This window comes from Pollicipes pollicipes, unplaced genomic scaffold (genome assembly GCF_011947565.3).
Source record: "Pollicipes pollicipes isolate AB1234 unplaced genomic scaffold, Ppol_2.1 Scaffold_4295;HRSCAF=5057_pilon_pilon_pilon, whole genome shotgun sequence".
Lineage (NCBI taxonomy): Eukaryota > Metazoa > Arthropoda > Thecostraca > Pollicipedomorpha > Pollicipedidae > Pollicipes > Pollicipes pollicipes.
Genome location: NW_023596461.1, coordinates 35,583,264 through 35,599,056, shown reverse-complemented (window position 1 = coordinate 35,599,056; position 15,793 = coordinate 35,583,264). Strand labels below are relative to the sequence as shown.

Here is a 15,793-nt window from a genome sequence, read left to right as displayed (position 1 = left end):
TTCGATATAAATCAGGTCATTTAGGTAGTCTTCCGAAGGATGCAAGCAATGTCTGAATGGCGAATGCGTCTCTGTCGTCCTTCACGAGTCTTGCATAGTTGGCAACGTCGTGCGCTTTTCTGCCATTACAGCACACCAATAGCCATCATATCAAGTTGATCTAAAGTTACATTACTATATTTTCCAATGCCATATTGGAAGCCGGAGGAACCTCGCCTTGGTTGGCGACGGTACGCATATAACTCAACGCCGGCTCCGCGCAAGCGAGACCGGGGGCAAATAGAGGGTCAATTTATGATAGAGCTTTATTCCCGGGAGGTCGGGAAATAAAGACGTACAGTTTTGCTCTTTTTAACAAGTGGTTCCAGCGAATGCGCAATGAAAAGAAACTATTATAATTACGCGAAGAACTCGAATGGAGAATGTATGGAACACCACGGCTCGGAGCTTAAGATATTATTCGATATGGTGTTTTCAGCATATTTCCACGTATTCAGCCCCACGTCGTTTGTGAGTTTTGCAGTTGTGTCATTGAATGCTAAGGATATCTTTTGTCTAGTTGATGTCAGCACACATGCAGCATTAACAGCATGCATGCAGCATTGGACGAGAGTCCTGGTGCTTGCCTCCATGTTCACAGTGTTGGTTTTGTCAACCGGTGCTGTAAACTGCAAACGGTGCACCTCATACGAGCCCGCCGTCTTGACCTTGACTGGGAGGCTGGGCGCCGCTCCATGAGTGAATATAGGTCAGTGCTGGAAGTGAAGCATGTGCGGTGGCTAGCTTATTGTGAGCTGTATTGAAGGTGAGATCACACTTTCGCATACCCTATTATTTGATTTGACTACGAAAGACCGTAACCTCCTGATCATGCATGTCCAGTGCCCATGATAACTTAGATGGGCGTTGCACGCAATCGTCCGTGAGCATACGACTAGATACAGCCACATTTAACTCGGGACGGGCTTCGGTGCAGCGGACGAACTCTCAACGACCCAATCTTTGCGGTGAGAGGTAAGAACGGACACAGCCGCGGTAATCATCAGATTGCTTACCGTGATTCTGTGTCAATAAAGTGGAATCAGTGGGTGCGTGTAGAGAAATGTGAATTACGTGAATAGGTCAGCTTGATAAAACAAAGATTGTGAAAAACCTCTCCTTGTGTGGTTGACGATTCAGACATGTTCAGTACACGTGTAAGACACTTGACATTTTTCACTCCTGTATCAAGAACAGTGACATAGCGTTATTTGAACAGCTTGCAGTCGCCAATGCGTAGTACGACTGGTAGGTGTCCGATGCGACGTGTCAGCCATTGTTTGTAACATCTTACCGCAAACGCTTCTCCTATCGGTATGTTGTCTATTGACCGCGTAAATGATTGGGTGAATGTGAACGCATTGTGTAAGGTAACCAATTAAAAGAAAGCAAAGGAAGAATAGCGCAGAAAAAAGAAAAAGTTCTTCGGGGTCACGGGTCGGTGTTGCTAGGTTACTTGATGAACTCGTCGAGCGTGCCTGTGCTTGTGTGGTGCGTGTGTGTGTGCGTGTGTGTGTGTGTGTATGTGTGTGTGTGTGTGTGTGTGTGTGTGTGTGTGTGTGTGTGTGTGTGTGTGTGTGTGTGTGTGTGTGTGTGTGTGTGTGTGTGTGTGTGTGTGTGTGTGTGTGTGTGTGTGTGTGTGTGTGTGTGTGTGTGTGTGTGTGTGTGTGTGTGTGTGTGTGTGTGTGTGTGTGTGTGTGTGTGTGTGTGCCGTGTCTGTTGAACTCGTGATTGATTATTGTGCGTTAAGTATGCCAAAGTTTTTTGTGGTGTTTGGTGAGCTCACATGTTGTAGTAAGGTTTTCCCGTTGGTAATACGATGAAGAGATCGCCGCTCGGGGCTGTTATGTTGTTTTGGCCTTGGCCGTGCGGGGTGACCCACATCCGCGCTGTCCTGTCCGCTATGACCGACACCGGGCGCGGGGTTAACGTTATGCCCGGCCGTGTGTGGCGGCATTCTTCCGTCGCTCGCGGTTTCCGTGATGTTGTTTGGAATACCGACAGGAAATTGCATGCTTTGGTGACATGGCAATGACAAAAACATCATGTTGACATGATCATCTGATTCGGTCCCTGTCCATTAATGTTCTTATAGTGAGAAATATTGATTTTGACTTGCTGGAACGTACGCCCACCAAGGTGAAGCATGCCGTTGAATGATAGCGCGGAATTAACCCCGTGTCAACATTAAGTCATGGGACTTATTACGGTGTTCAGCTGTAGCACGCGAGTCATGCGACATTGTCCAACACTGCCAACACCACTGCATCGTCCGACCCCCACAAATATGCCACTACACTGCCTGGCTCCACCATCCATATCAGTGCCTTAACCAGTAGGATGTCATTACAGTGCATGACACCATGCACCCCACCACAATGTCTGGGTCTACCCATCCCACCATGGTGTCTGACCCCTCCAGCTCCATGCGAGTGTCGGCTCCATGCAGCTGACCCCATTGCCCTGCCAGTTTCACCAGTGTCTGATCCTGCCAACACCACCAATGTCTGCCTCCCCCCCCCCCCCTACCATTGTGTGACCATAACAGCTCCTGCATGGTGCGTGACCTCAGTGTAACGCCATTTTGGTATCTCATTCCACCATCCTCATCGCTGGTCTACGCAAGCGCGTGTCGACTGTACCAGCCCCACTTTATTCTGCAACCAACGCCACCACCACCTGCACCAACACCACTAACATATCGCGGCCTGCAATTATGTAGGTACACCCGCATCCGCGCTATTGAATGGTCTTGTCAACATTTAGTGCTCCTTCTCTGTGGCACCACCGGTGCGTGGCGTCATTCTTTAATGAAACATGCAAAAACATTTTTGTTCTCAGGTGGCCTATATGTATACCATTGGGAGAGTTAAAGAAGTTTAGTCCTCTAAAAGAAGTCCTCCGGAAAGTTTACTGCAACAAAGGTAACTCGGGCTATATTTGGGATGCTTAAGGACTTACGCGCAACAGCATTTTCATATGCTATTTGCAATATGGAGCATGATATTCTTCGGGAAGGACAGATTTTGGGGCGTTCGGGTCAAGAGTTCGAGCTCATGGGTCCTCGAGAATATTTACTGCGGGCACGGCTACCCGAAGAACAATGAGAAGCATTGGCGATGGTGGAAATAGGCCTCGTAAGCAGTTTCCCTGCCAAATTCGAACAGGTGGGGTGCAGAAGTTGCTTTAAAAAGTTTTTAGTCACTGGCAGTCTCGGTTTTTTCATTGTATGTGAAATGTGTATGGCTTAGTATGCTTGCTGCAACATAGTTTCTTTAATTATTTCCCATGAATGGGACGATTGAACCAAGCCTTGGATCATTACTATATGTTGTTTTACGCATTTTACGACGGGATCAATGATATATATATATATATATATATATATATATATATATAATATACATCACCAACGTCGGTTTGTTTGCGCGGGAATCACCGACGCTTTCATGAGCGTGGGGTCCGGCCGCTCACTGAACATAGCTTGTGGTAGCGGGTTTGGCTGCCACATCCGGCTCCGGGCCATAACGGTGTTGCCAAAAATCCATCGAGGGGACACTAAGCATGGTTCTGGTCTGCGCACTCCGGGTAGACCAAAATGCCTGCGAAGAGACCTCGTCTGCGGGGGCTAGACAGACGAGTGTCTCGCAATGGCGTGGAGAAGCCCATCCGCAGCAAGGAGGGGTGTCGGTCTTCCAGCGTGTCGCGTTGTCAAAAACAGTTGCGGCGTTGGTGTGCATTGGGGTTGCCTCCCATCTGTTTCGCGGCCAGTATCACGGTGTGACGTCGGATAGTTTCAAATGCGATGGTCAGGTCAGCGGTTTGGTTGTCTGGTCTTTTTGTAATTTTTGTTGATGCATTCACATATAGCGTGCAATCACACTCACAATACGCACTCGATCCAAAATCATCTATCAAATATATCATAATGTTTGCATCATGGCGCACACTACCTTCATCCTGCACTACCCGCGATATGGCAGTGGTCAGAAAACTGTCCACTCTTACCAACCAGCCAGTAGACATACACTTGGGCTAGGGGGGCGTACTCGCCCGGGGGCTGGGATGACGGTCTGTGGGCCACCGCCGCCTGTCTGTCGTAGTTTCGTCATTTCTTATTGATGCATTGTTTGAGCTTAGAGGCAATAAGCTTTTTACCACAACTCGTTTCGGTTATGCCTCGCTGTCTTACGACTGTTAACCGTATGGCGTGCATGAACAGCATGGCATTGACAGGGCGTAGTAAGCCTAGGACATCAGGGCATGGACTCGCATTTGCCGCATGCGGTCAGCGATGATACTGGAACTGTTGCTCTTCTCTAAATCGATTCCCATCGCAGCTGTGCGTGCATGGCTACAGGAATGAAGGCAGGCACGCCATAATTTGCCAACGGGCGCGCGTACCATGCATGAGGGCCGCCCGAATCACGGTAGCTGCTGATCGCGTTGACGATGAATGTTGGCGACTCTGCTGTTGTTGGCCTAATTTCAGGTTAAGTTCGGCTGCGTGGCTAGAGCTTAGTACGATTTATTGTTGTCCCCCTCTCTCCGCCCCCATCGCCGCCCCATCTTCTTGACGGCAGTGCATGAGCTCTAACAAGATGGGTAATATGTACGCGGACGGGAGGCCTGTGGCCTCCGATATTCATTCACGGATTTGCTGCTAACTGGAAAGCTATCTTTCGGGACACGACTATTGCACAGCTATTTTAATTCCACCACCCGTGAGCCATCAGCGTGGTGCATGCCCACGCTTCTGAACACAAGCACAACTTTCTTTCACGTGGGGGTCACAATCCTGTTCTGAACTGAAATTTCTCATATCTCACCCGTTTTCGGCTTTCCAGATTACTCCCCGAGAGCGACACTCGTTAAGGATGCGAGTATTTGAAGTTCCGCTTTCAAGCATTGGACGGCCTGCAAATTACCATTGGAGCCAAACTGTATACATTTTCTAGATGATCTTAAATACGGAGCGGTATTCTAAAGATGTAGTTGTGCAGTGTGTAGTTCGTAGATTACGAAACAACGGAGCGAGAATACAGTTGGCGTTCCGTTTTGGGTCAGTTATTTTGTTTTCCTTTTTCCATGTTTTAAAGTCGCTGTGCTTTATGCTCAGGATCGAAGCAAAATGTACAGGAGTAGGCTGCGATGTGATGCGTGTTGTATAAAACCAATAAACCAAAAATGGCATCTCTGTCTGCAAAGGGAAAAATCTGGACGAGGTCGACTACCTCAACAGCGCACCAATGGCAGAAGAGGACGATCCGGAGGACATGGGTGAAGACGATTGTGTGGTGGAGGTCGCAAATGTCCTACCTGGACAAAAAGCCAAGAGGGGAAGGGAGACTTGTTTCCGGAGGAGACATCTTCACATCGAGAGACTAACAATGACGCTCAGGAAAAAAAACACCACTGGCAAAAAAGACGTATTGCCTGGTGCAATGCGGAAAAGGCAGCTGTGATGAGGCAGCTTGGCATGTTTGTTAGCCACATGGAGGTTTCTGGCCAAGCTGCATGCTTACGTGCCCTGTCAGCAGAAAATGCTCTGTCCTAGCGCTCATGGAGAGATGTTAAATCCATGTCCATAACGTGATTGTTAGAGCACGTCATAGGGCGAAATGAGTCTCAGTGACTTACATATTAGATGTCGACTTCGTTCACGTTTGGATGATGCTCGTTAGTAAATTTCGCAACGACAAAAACGATCTCCTTGTTGTTGCTCCCGTTTATAGTAGCAATCTGTGTAGGTGGAGCTGATGAACGGTGAAAAAGCAGTGCTCACCAAGGGCAGTATGGCGAGATTTGCAATTCTGGGCGGAAGATGACACCTAAGCACGGAAATAGACCCACCCCATTGGTAAAAATGCGTTATACCTGAATGTCAGTTTGGAAGCAAATTAGGTGTGTCATTCTCCTGTCGCATCTTTCCAATACAGGATTCAATGCAAATGCTTCTTTCTCTACGTCATTTTTGAGATCCGTTGGCAAATCTGACACCACTACACTTAACCAAAGCACACTTGTTACATTGGGAAGTGGTGGGCCACAGGGGCCTTTGACTAGTTTTTGAAGACTGGAATGGGCGCGTGGGCGTCGAGCACGAAATCTCGCATCAGCCAAACAGCCGACATGTTTATGAGGCAGCTCGTTTGGCTTCAGTGACTGACTGCAATGACTGTAACGACTGACTCATTGATTTTAGTGTTGCACGGTCCTCCTTCCTCGGTCAGCAGCTGATTGCTACATCCCGCCGCACCATAGATTCCACGTGTATGAAGAAAGTGCATATGCGTAATTGACACGTATATAAAAAACCCAACACACGCAAGCCGTGGGAAAGGCACATTTAAGAGGTAGCGTGAGCACGTGACTCACAGTTACACCAACAGCGAACCATTAACCCACACTCAGTCGCATAAGAGGCCATCATTAAGTAGACCGCTGCATTGACGCCGGCACAAGCCATATCCCAGGAGCGGGCTACAAACTGTGTACCCCACCAATCGAGGCCGCCGCGCACTCGCGCCGCCAGTCACATTCACAGCATTAGAGGCTGTGTACTGTCGCCCTAAGACACCGGGGTTCGCGAGCAGGGTCGAGCAACATGGGCTTTGTATACTGACTGGAACGCCGACAATGTAGAAGAGACTGTCTGAGTCACCTGCGAATGAGATGAACGGCGGCTGCCCACCGAAGCACCTGAAACTGCAGTAGCTCGGTCAGCAGATAAACAGTTCCAGCAGCACCTCGAGTCAATTTTTCCACCGCTGTCTGGCGCGTCGCCTCCGTTGCCCGCTCCTCAGCCCCGGCCGCCCTCTGCTGCAACCGTTGCAACAGCAGAAGCTTCGGGAAAACCGCCGTCGAGTAGTGTGCCGCCGACCGGGTCATTGATGATGCTTTAGCACTGTTAGCAATATTAGTGCTAAAGGGTCATGGAAACCCAAAAGGCGTTGGCTGCCCTTTCTCCTACTCTTACCGGGCCGTTGGGGACGGAAAACATTTAGTGTCCCGGGTGTCCAGCCGTCGGGGCAAACGCTCATCGGGTAGTTTAATGAACTGCAGTCATTTGCTATGCGGTCCGAGGCGATTCCACAGCATGGAACCAATGTCGTATGGAGGTCGATGGAGCCAAAATCCGTTGGTGATATCAACCCGCCTGGGGAGGGCTTTTTCATGAAGAGTGTTCAGCAGGTATTAACATGGCGTATGCTACTATTTATCCGACTTGATTTAGACTTTAACGGGACGACCGGAAAGTGCACCATGATAAAATAGAGTAAAACGATTTTTATATTATAGATGAATGATTTAAGCAGCAGAAAGCCTGCAATCCGCCGTTATTTGCCTATATCTGAACGCAAACCAACAGCCTGACGCGCAAGCAGGAGCGCAGGGAGGGAAGGCCACAGGGGGCACGTTCCCCCTGCCTAAGGTTTCAGGGGACCCGAAGGGCTTCGGGATTTACGATTAAGGGCCTGATTTGAGGGCCCAAAGGCCAGAAAGGTCGGCTGGAAGACTATTCAGAGCCCCGGCCGGCACAACGGGGCACTCCAATGCCAGCGATATTTTTGTTTAGGGGGGGGGGGGGGTTTCACCATTGGGGAGCCCTTTATCAACCTTGTGCGTGCCCCTGGCCCATTGCCAAGGCTCTGGCTGCGCGCTTGTACACAAGGTAGCATATTGATATCTGGCTGTGTTTGGTTTGTCGCCGTCATCTTTCAAAGGTGGCCGCGACACTGGTTTATGAGATGGTCGTTGCCTCGCTGATTAATTAACATGTTGGTTTCAAGCGAAACATTTGTCGACAAATATCCAAAACAGACTGTTCGACATCGTCTCTCACCGGTAAAGGGGCCCTCAGTTTCCCAGCAACCCCCAAGGAGTCCTTCTGAATGATGTTCGAGGCCCCCGACCTAAGAGCCTTTGTCCCTTTCTCCTTAATTTCTAGGTGCAACTCCTGGTCCTCAATACACAGCCGAATATGACAGAAAAGTCACACACGGTCCTCTGTTATCACTATGTCCTCGGTATTTTCAATTGCCAGTGCAAGCTAAAGATGGCAGCTTTACCCCTCGAGCGACCCATCCTGTTCTTAAACGGCCAAATGGCTGCATGGCCTTCCAATTTGGCTGCGATGCCGCCATTCGTTCGGGTGGCTCTCGGTAGTGACGGCTGAGTCAGGTGTCCCGTAAGGCACGGCACACAAGTATGTGTGTGTGTGTGTGTGTGTGTGTGTGTGTGTGTGTGTGTGTGTGTGTGTGTGTGTGTGTGTGTGTGTGTGTGTGTGTGTGTGTGTGTGTGTGTGCGTGTTTGGGGGGGGGGGCTCTTGTGTGCCGTGAAAACAGAGGACAATATCCGCTCACACACCCAACAACCCGTCACTGCCGAGGTCCGGCAGTCACTGCCGAGGTCCAAGTGCCGGAACTCGGTTTTCAGAAGTCTTAAATGAGATATTGAGTCTTGTTTGAACATGTTTTTTCGATTTTCAGCTGGTCCTGGAAAGACGTGATTATGCGCCTTTTTTACTTCCGGTTGTGTGAAGTGTGTTATTTTGGATGAACTGCGCGTGTGTGTGCGTTTTTCAGGTGGCAAGGTCACGTGGAAGAGAATAGAGATGAATAAGGAAATTCGATATCACGCTGCTCCAGGATGTGGTGTCATCACTTGTAAGTTGTTTGCGTTTGGCGTAAGCATTTAAATCGCATTGAATCACGTTGAAACTGGTGTTGAAAGATTTTAGTGTTAATTGTATTAAATCACACGGTATACGGTGCTCTATCACCGCCATTGGGCGTTCTTGGAACGAGCGGGACGGTGACGTTGCGGCGTGTGTCCTCTCGGACGCGAAGACTGGGTTTACGTTGGATGTAAGTTATCGTCGTCCGGCAAGATTTTGAAAGCTGAGTAGTGAATATTCGAAAGCGATTGGTGGACCCTCTTTACCGACAACTGTAGCTAATAGAGGACTGATCTGCCCCAATTGATTAGAGTATGGTGTGCCGATAGGGATAGTTCCTGAGATGGCAAACAATGTGTTTGCTTTTGAATGTGGTTGAAGAGATTTATATAGCAATAACATTCTATTGCATCATGCATGCATGCATCAGTATGCATCATGCATCATGCATACATGCATGAGCAATAACATGCAATTGTCTGGGTAGGTTTATCACGCTAGACCAGACGTTTGGAAGAGAGATGCCTGTAGTTTTTCTCATGCATTTGCAGTGGGTGTTGTGGTTCATTTCAAAAATGTTGTCGGCAGGTACTTACGGACATGTTCTCGAACCTCCTAGAACAGCGCGTTTTTAGAGGCTTTGGGCACCAATTTAGCATTGAAGGGAAAGTCATTCCAAGCATGAGGTTTTCCATATATCAGAACCTTAGTGTGTGGTAGATACCAGAGCATAAGAGGGAGTGTACCAGATTTGTATGGGTCCCAACTGAAATTAGCCATCTTGAAGATCATTCAGTATGTTACACAGCCCTGCCATTCTCAAGCACCATTCTAATTTTCTAAACTTTTCTAGTTTTTGAGCTACACACCTGCAAAGATGCGTACATTATTTCGTAGTGACTATTTCAAGGTCACCCAAGCACCCGCAACGCATAATGGCTTCAAATCCTGCTATTTCATTGGCCATGGGGCGATCAAGGCAAGTCATCATATGACTGTTGAATCGTTCACATCCGGCTTTGTGAATAGATTTTCAGACGTAACGGCCGTCAGTTGGCTCAAATCATTGCTGTGAAAGATTACATAAGTGGTTCCGTGCATTAGCGAGAAGCATTTTTCACATAGTTAAGACAATAGTAATAGCCTTATTCGTCGAAGAGAAACCGGGAAAATGAAGATATTGATGAGTTGATAGTTCGGCAACATACTTATGTCGCAAAAGTAGCAGAAGTGAATTCAAAATAACCTGCTGGTGACCCTACTCGATTTTTCAGCTTTTTTAGAAACAGCAAGCCTCAGTTTTTACGGGACACCAACATTTAGAGGAATAAACAAAGGGTTTTTGCTAGTCGTTACCACGATCCAGTGCTTGTCTGATGCTTAAAATGCGCGACGATACGTGTACATGCAATCTAATTCAAGCAAACAGGCATCAAGCACCACGCTTCATTCAAACATACAAGCGAGTTGAGGTAAACAGGTATCGCACGTGGAGTTAAGGTAAACAGACTTCACACGTGGAGTTGAGGTGAACAGGTATCACAGTCGCGCATGCATTATACATGCAAGCGATTCCAACTGAACAGGCATCGCACATCACGCGTCAGACATCACTTCACATGTAAACTATTTTAAACTAGCACACATCACACCTAAAGGCACCTATCACGTTCGCATAATCGGCCAGGATGGGCTTTGTATGTTAAGATTTGGTCAACGATTTTTTTACAAGAATATATTAAATTTTTCCCTGTCTGGGTGGCCCTCTGATCTGTAAACTAAACGACTTTGGGCTCGAAAAGGGGCATAGGGTCGTTGCTATCTCGTTTGCTGTGTGTTCTCTATGCTTTCATGCCATCCGGTTCGTCTTGATATCAAGGTGCAGTATCGATCACCCGGTTAGCACACTGATACCCGGCCAAAACATCGGCGTGTTTTTCGTTTCGTTGGTATGCCACTGAAAATGTGAATTATTTGAAATGCATCGCTTTTATCGGCCCGATAGCTATTACTCAACTGGGCGGTTGTCACTAAGTCTCAAGCAAAGTTCTGTCTGAACTGGCTGAAATGTCACATTAATAAGCGGTTTCAATTGCTAAACCCTCATGAAAGACGGACGTTTTAATGCATAGGCAAGAATCACTTGTGTAGGTTTCCAGCGAGTTGGTCTTCATTTTCTCAGCCGTGAATATAGCACATCATAAAAACGTCCCGTCTGTCACTATCTGTTTCACCCTCTGTCGCGCAGGGCGTCTTATTGTATTAAGGCGATAGCATTGCGCCTTGTGCCGTGGCCACCGCTTTTAGCATCATGCAAGCTTTACTAATGCGGCAATAAAAGTCTTGAGTGCCTTCATAGTTCCCATCTTAAGCCATAACGCATTGTGGTTGGCGAATACAAATGTCAAATTATACCAAATATACCGTGTAAAAAATACGTTAAGTACTACGGATGAACGTGCTACGCTTGACAATCGCGCAAGCACCCTGTTCCCCTCTTTCTTGTTTTATTCTGCATCCTTGCGACGCCCCGTTTGTCCGGGGTAGGCTGCTTGCACCAGCCACGAACGGGTCCAAGTGCTCACTGGTGGGAGCCTCGTCCAAACGCCGTGCACACACCCGAAGAGGAGTCCCTACGCGGGCTAAGCCTGGGTGGATGGTCCCCAAGGTACACATAGTTCTGTCCTGCACCGTTATTCTCCGGCATCGCATAGCCCTGAAATGGTCATGACCGGCCGAAAGTGCTCTTATCCAAACAACTGAAACATCACGGCCTCGTATTTACGGACATCTTGTGGTTCTTCAGCAGGTCTGCTAACAACAAACGTCTTCAATATCTCGCACTAGGCATTTGAAAATGAAGCACTTCTCGCACATTTCTATATCCGTAGATTGCAAGGTATGTCACATTACCCCAAAGATCTACACTGCTGTTGCTATTCTTTACTCTAGCTGAATTCTCTGCCAGGGAACCAAAGAGCGAATTCTTCATGATTTGGTGTGTATTTCAAGAGTAGACAGAACACTTCCCTGTGGGTTAAATGGGCGAGTGGGTTCTTCATGAGCCTTCACGAAACATGGATACAAAAACAAGTTTTTCCTCTTGTATGATTGAGCAAATAGTTATGAACATTGACGTAGATCGATCGGTGACCCCCCCCCCCCCCCACCTAACCCCTCCCCCACCCACTTGCGGTCCTCTCCGTGCTGCGAGGTGGTTGTCACCAATTCCGGAAGTTCTCCATTTTATCTTGTGTTGAAGGAAGTGTAAATCCATGGCGATGCTGTAATGGGAACCAGAAATAAACGCTGCACATAGCGCCAACCGATTTCTAGCGGCTTAGTCATGCGCCGAAGTATATCATATGACTCATGTGATGAGTCATATCAAAGGAATGATATCAATGTCTCGGCAGCATCACTTGCACACCAAAAGAATGATACCAATGACTCGGGAGCATCATTTAAGGTGTTCTTTCGTACGTAACCCACAAGCTGCTTACCATGACAAAATCAGTGAGTGTCCACTTACTTGTCCACTCTAGATTTACACCGCTGTTGTAGTGGTGTTGTGCATGCTTAAAGCCTCAAGAAACTATTCTTGCTACAGCTGCAAATGACGAATCTTTAATGTCACCAGCGGTATCACAGGCTCAAAATGGATGGGTGGGTTTTTTTGCCGAAGCATTGAGCTTATCTTTACAAACTTAAATTTCAGAGTCCTTTCTATTCATCCTTGGTAACTTGTTCTTCTCATAATACCTTTGATATCTCTGATTGTTCAAAGCGCAAGAAATACATGTCATGCACTTCATCGGCAGTGTGGCTCCTCTTTTGACCGCCCCTAATGAAGGAATGCGTGCTTCATCGAACTTTTAACAATAATCCCGTTTCACAACTAGACACAAGCTTACGCATCCAATGGAGTTTCGTGTGTGCATACTTTTTAGATAGCCAGGTCTAAGCCAAAGATGGGGGACGCCTAGGAAAAGGTTTTCTGTAGATATGTCGTCGTTACCTCCTCTCTTTAAAGGAAAACTAAGCTCCTTTTACGGTACAGCAATCTATTGCTGGTCATCAAGACATGAATGCCAAATTTCACATGAACAGATTTACATGATAAATATTTGCTCACACCAGAGCACTAGGTATTCAGTACTTCGGCTTGTAGGCCGGCGCAGCGGCATACAAGCGAGCAGGCTTGTTCGCCGGCGCACGGGCGCACGAGCGAGCGGGCTTGTAGGCCGTCGCAGGGACATACGAGCGAGCAGGCTTGTAGGCCGGGGTCAGAGCATAAGAGCGAGCGGGCTTGTAGGCTGCGGCCGGGCGGTAGCTAGGCTTGTGCTCCTCGTAGCGGTGCTCTCCAGTGTAGGTCAACGCGCTGTAGCCTCCGTAACCGTGCTGGTCAGCGATGTACTTGACGTGCTGGGTACGGCCATCGGGCAGGTTGACCGAATAGTATCCGACAAGGTACATTATCCTAGCGTGCATGGCTTTGGGACAGATCTGACACAGCTAATACAGAAGTGTTTGGTAGCGTAATTCTGTATTATCATGCAGACCTGCTCTTACTTTTTGGGGAGTCTTGTGTCAAGTGTTGTTATGATAAAAGCAATACATTGGTGTACAAGAAAACGGACATATTCGTGACCCCAAAAATGGAATGATGCACCGAATGGAAACTTCCATGGAAATCCTGTTGACATGTGCTTCTCACCTTTGACATACAGCTGATAAGTAGTAGGTTTATGCCAAGCTCAACAGTGGCGTTTACGAGAATATGTACCTAAAAGTGAAACGGGATCACAAAAATACCTGACGAGTGGTTTCAAGCTTGTGTTGCGAATGGCAGTAGTTTTTCCGCCCACCGCCACGTTATCCAAAACAGGTGGCCTTAAAGATTTCGGAATGTCCCACATTTGTACGGCGTTTTGAACTGAACTAGCCATCGTGAGGACATTTGGATGCAGTTCACGGATATTCTTTTTTAACCCAAAACGCCCTGCTTCCTGACTTACCCGCCTCCAAAGTACAAAAAGGCTTATTTGCAACCAGCTTCAAAATCACTTTCTGATAAATGACGCCATAGAAACGTCATTAGATCCCCATGATATTACAGGCTGTTTTATGCTTATGGTCAAAACAACACGGCCGCTGATACATTCGCACACACGATGACGCTGCACAGGTGGTGCGGTCCGCGGTAGATGATTGGCTGTCGGTAAGATTTTACTGCTGAGTGCGTGTCGTGAACACCAGCGTGAGCAATTTCGGGTTGTGCGACAATCGTCGTTAACGGGTCATTTTTGCTTAGTTCTAAGCCATAGGTCAATGTTATAAAAAACGCCACTGTCTGCAAAAAAGTACAGCTACCAAAAAATTGGCACTTTCTCGATGTTATAAAAAAGAAGACGCGACCGTAAGTCTGGCTTTTTTCTCCTGCTGGTGCCTGTTTTCTTATTCTGCTGAATTATCTCCTACACACAGCTCGGTTGGCGCCTTGTGTACCGGAGCACAGAACCTTGCACGGTTTTATGGGTTAGCAAGGCATTATAAATTTAGGGAAGCAATACAGTTATTTTAGATATATTTATTTAAGTATTTAACACATATGGTACCACAAATCTAGATCTTGAACAAAAAATTGTGTTGCACAAGGAGAAGCTCTTGAGCCGCATTATCATGAGCCCCCCTTGAGATCTCGTTTCGATGTGAGGTCACGGCGAAGTCCGGTGTTGTGACTGAAGATTTGTGCGGAAATAGTGACAAAACCTGCAATTTGATAGTCCTGCGAGGTGTGCAAATGTGAGATCACACTTCTTCGAGAAAAGAATGTGAAGCGAGGGCTGGAAATGCGTGCGATCACTGGTGGTGTGAGAGTGGCTTGTATTGGTATTGATGTGATGGGGAGTGTGCGTGCGAGGTTTGTTCTTATGAGAGAAAGAGAGAGGGGGAGAGAGAGAGAGAGAGAGAGAGAGAGAGAGAGAGAGAGAGAGAGAGAGAGAGAGAGAGAGAGAGAGAGAGAGAGAGAGAGAGAGAGAGAGAGAGAAGAGAGAGAGAGAGAGAGAGAGAGAGAGGAGAGAGAGAGAGAGAGTGAGAGAGAGCATAGTTTTGGTATTCCTCAGTCTACTGATTTCCCATAAAATATGATGTATTGATGCCTGATATATTGATGCCTGATATATTGATGCCTATTAATATTCATGGCTGCCTCTACCTTTATGTTTGTGTCTAAACACGACAAAGGAATGCTGGCAAACTAAGAGAAATACTAGCACTTTTACTGCAGGGGTGTACAAAGGCAAGTACTGGTACTGGTTGTGAATGATGATCGTGCGGGCATTGTGAACCTATTGAAGTATTACAGCATGTATGTAGTATAATGTACGCCATTATACCAGCAGTTCATTTTGCCAGCAAGAGCTTGTGCTTGCAGCTCAGCAATGAACATGATCAGTGTAGGCTCACATGATACGGCTTTGTAAAATTGTCTTTCCCTAAAGGATTCTGAAAATATAGCTTTATTGTTACTGATCCACATTGTACCGTCTTCACAAATATTGTATGCAGGCGAGCATTGCTCTAGTAATTTGTGTATTGTATCATGTGTTTTTGGTCACTCACATGTCAGATGGGCAGTCAATACAAGAGCGCATGCTTGACCCATCTTTTCATGCTGGAATCCACTATGAAAGCGGCATGGTTTGCAGTCAAAAACCATACTGTTGTTCATTACGTCATGCCACGGGAGAGCACTGAGATAGTGCCAAAATGAAGCTATTGACCAGCGCCATCACACAATGTACCACACTGGTTGAGTATTCTTTGTTAAGCCTATGAGATAGCAGCTTGTATGTTATCAATAACTGGTAAAAAATTATTCAACAATGCCAAAGGAATGTCTACGGCAAGAATGTCGCTGCATCACGATGGTTATATCAGGGTTCACTATTAATTGCGGGAAAAATCCTAAGCAAAAACAAAAACAATCTTGGTATCCCAATCTTACCATTTTCACCATAGCAACAGCAATGTTTTCACAATCAATGCATGGCAGGGTTACAAAGTTAGTAA

At 47.1% G+C, this 15,793-nt stretch overlaps 1 long non-coding RNA gene across 1 annotated transcript; it reads left to right on the top strand.

The window, feature by feature from the left end:
- The first annotated feature begins 2,866 nt into the window (after positions 1-2,866).
- On the top strand, positions 2,867-5,232 carry LOC119096916 (uncharacterized). Its single transcript, XR_005094098.1, has 2 exons — positions 2,867-2,963; positions 4,887-5,232. It is a non-coding gene; the product is annotated as an uncharacterized LOC119096916 (long non-coding RNA).
- Positions 5,233-15,793: the final 10,561 nt, after the last annotated feature.